Raw genomic sequence first — 4,022 nt, 5'->3', positions numbered from 1 at the left:
TTTTTTTTCTTTTTTTAATTAGTTCCATTTTTTCAATAAAAGTGAAACAATAAAATTGCTCTTTTTTTTTTCAACATTTGATAAAATGTTGAAAAATATATAAAAAGGAAAAAAAAAAGCTGTGAAGGATGTGTGGAAAAGATTTGTTTTATTTTTAGCTCTTTCAACTAATTAGTTCGTTTAGAAGGAATTTTGCATAAAAAAAAAAGGGAAAAAAAGTGGATAAAATATTTAATGAATTTCTTATGAATGAATGGGTGGAGGAAGAAAAAAAAAAAGAAAAAAGTAAAGTCACATTTTTACAAATTAATGAACAAATTATTTGGAGTATTACTGTATCACTGAGATAAAATTTTCAATAATAAAATGTTCAGAAAATAATAAATTTTCAAAGAGTAAATAAAATAAATGTTAAAATTTTTTGATAATTTCAATTACAAATGATATGTTTTTGAATAATTTGTAATTTTAATAATTCTAATTACAAGAACAATATATGGTATGGGAAATTTGAGATTCTCAAGAAATGGAAATGGTAAATAAATGAATATGAATTTCAATAATTTCAGTATATTTAATATAAGCTTTTTTTAAAGTGTTAGAATGTAATCATATTGATAACACAATAATGTGTTACTGTAATAACTGTTTTGTAACATTTCATACGGTAAATAATGGATAATTAGGAAATTCCAATAACGATTTTCAAAGTTTAACATTTAATTTATTGTACATAAATATGAGTTTCAATAATTTCCGGACAATTAGTATACGTTTTCTTTTTTTTTAATTATTAAAATGTAATTAGTTCATTTTGTTACTTTCCACTTTTGGCTTATTTTCTTTGGCTTTTTTTTTGGTTTATTTTGATTATTATGCTTATCATTCTACTTTTCTTATCATGCTTATCATTCTAGATTACTATTCATTACTGGATAAGATATGCAATGAGTACTGTAATTTTTTATAAAAAATAAAACTGTCGTGTTAAAAAAAAAAGTGCAAATAATTGTAGTTAATGCTATTCTGGTAATATTATCCATGAAATGACAAATCAAATCTGGAATTGCAATACTGTAATATTAATATATCATTATTTGATGTTATTTAAAATAACAGTTAGATATTTTTAATGATTTCATTAAATTCGATTAAATTAAATTCACAAGAATAAAAAAAAAAACGAAAAAACAAACTCAAATATATCACATATATATAGATGCTGGCACTTCCTTTTTTCTTTTCCCTGTTAATTAATTAGTTATTAAAATTAATTAGTTATTAAAAAATTAATTACTAAATTAATCAGTTATTAAATTTAAATTTAATTAGTAAATTTAATATTGCTAATTTATGATATTTATGTATCAAATATCAAATAGTATAGCAGTTTTTAGGAAATTGATTTTTGTGACAGGATGAAATGAAATAATGAAAGAAATGGGAAATATTTCTTGAAAAGTTAGTCTTATTGATAATTAATCATCAAATAGCAAGCGGAAATTGTATAAAATGAAAAAGAAAAAAAAATGATGTGAAGAAAAAAAAAAGGTGATGATATTCGAAGAATTGCTAAATATTGTTAAATGGAATATTTTTTTTTTTTTAACTAAATAAAAAATGGAAAAAGAAAAAGGAATACCTTTCAAGAAATGATTGTATTTATTGAAATTTGCAAAAGTGTTTTAAATGAAATCATTAATTAATTTCTATGATAGTTTTAATAAGAGACAAGAAAAAAAAGAATATTCTTTTTCAGCATTTTAATTTTCAAAAAGAAAGAAAAAAAAGCAATGCTACACGAATGAAATTATTTTTTGGGTTTGAAATTTATGAATTAAAAAATGACAATATATTGAGAAAATTAAATTTTCCTTCTTTGCTTTTTGCTTTTTTTTTTTTAAATCCTTAGTTAGTGTTAAAAGATGGAATTATTGATTGATTTGAAAAAACTTTTTTGTTTTTTTTTTGTGCAAAAATCTTTCCGCTTATTGAGTAGAAAATTTCGAAAAATTGATGAAATGTTGTTTGAAATGAAATGGAAAATAACGAAAGATTAAAATGTATTTAAGCTAATATTCAAAATATTTGCCATAAAATAAACAAAATTTTATTGAAATACAAAAAAAAAATTTCACAATGTAATTTTTCTTTTTCTTTTTTTTACTTAAATACAATTCTTTTTGAATGTTTCGCAAAGAGAAAAAGAAAATTCAAAAATTAAAAAAAAAAGAAAAGGGGAAAATCATTTTTTTTTGCATTTTTTATTGGTTCAAAGTTGTTTTAGTTTATATTATGCTACAATTAATTTTCGGATTTTTACAAAAATTAGAAATTGAGAACGATTTAATGAATGCTAACAAAATAATTTGATGTATATGAAAAAAAAAAAAAAGGGGGGGAAGAGAAGTTGAAAAACATGAATACTGATATACATTTTTAAAAAAAAAGGGAGAAAAAAAATAAAAACAAATAATTATCATTATGTAAAATGAAATGAATTTGAAAATTATATCAGTAATTAAAATTTTGCAAAAATATCATATCATTATCATTGATAAAATCAGAGTAGTGTGAAGATTTATTTACAATATGAAAAAAAAATAAATTAATTAAAACACGCTGTTTTATTGATGAATAAATTAGTTTCATTACATTAATTTGTTTTTTTTCTTTTTTTTTTATAGTATTCCTGATAAATTCGATCAATAATTTGTATGATTTATAACATAGATAAATATTAGTATCATTTCTTTGATTAAATTTAATTTAACTTAGTTTATTTGAATACAAAAATTTTATAGTAGCCATTAACTTAATTCTTATTTATCAATTTAATCAATAATTAATATGTTTTACACATAGCATAAACATTGATAATAATTTTTTTTTCCTTTGATAAATTAAATCATTTCAAATATATTTTTTACTAAATTTTGCTTTTTCTGTATTGTTGTAAAAATCAAAATAAAGGCAAAAAAAGGAAAATAAAAATTAATTTTTCAGTAAAAGGAAAAAAGCATTCTATAAAATAACAATTATAAATAAAGTTATCTTAAATTTTACCTTAATTTTTCCCTTTTTTATTGTTTACTTGTAACTGGAAGAGAGAGGGAGAGAAAAGAGAGAGGGAAAGAGAGAGAGAGAGAGAGATTGTATTTATCTTTTGTTTTTTCCCTTTTTTTATTTACATCAAAGAATTAAGCTATTTTTGTTAATTTTCCGCCTGCAAATTAAAAAGCTTAAATCACAACAAGTTATTTTTTTTTTTTTAAAGTACCCTTTAGAGAATGAATAAAAAAAAAAGAAACAAAAGAAAACGTATGCATAGTAAATTTAAAATGTTGCAAAACAAAAGAGAGAGAGAGAGAGAGAGAGACAGGGAAAGAAAGAAGAGAGGAACAGAAGAAGGAATTAATTTGTCAAAGATTTTTTTTTTTTCTCACACTTCAATTGATGTTTCTATTTGTAAGTTGTGATAATATTACAACAATTTTTTTTTTTTTAATTTTAAACAATGGAATAGAAGAAAAAAGAGTTTAAAAAAAAAGGAATTTATATTTAAAATAATTAAATTGGCAATTTTGTAAAAATATTATTTTTTAAATGAATTGATTTAAATGAATTAATTATTCATATGGATAATATATAAATGAATATTTAAGAAAAAAAAAAATGTTATTGATTAGTTTCATCAAAAATAAATTAAATAAGAAAAGTAATAATAGAAATAAATAACTAAATAATAATAAAATAAAAAAATAAAAAAGTGTAAAATAAGCAAGGAAAATGAAAAAAAAGTGATAAAAATTTTACATCAATTAATCCTTTTCATCCACATTTATCATTTAATTTCAATTTTTTTTTAAAGATTCAAAATATTACATTATAATTTAATTAATTTTACAGCATATGGATAATTCGAGAAAGAAAAAAATCAAAGAAAGGAATCATATGTTTGTGGGAAATGCTTTTTTAAACATATGTATATTATTTGCAATGTGAAAGATTTTGCATTCAAT

The sequence above is a fragment of the Loa loa genome (assembly GCF_000183805.2).
Source record: "Loa loa unplaced genomic scaffold supercont3.466, whole genome shotgun sequence".
NCBI classification, from domain to species: domain Eukaryota; kingdom Metazoa; phylum Nematoda; class Chromadorea; order Rhabditida; family Onchocercidae; genus Loa; species Loa loa.
Note: the sequence above shows the minus strand (reverse complement) of the source record.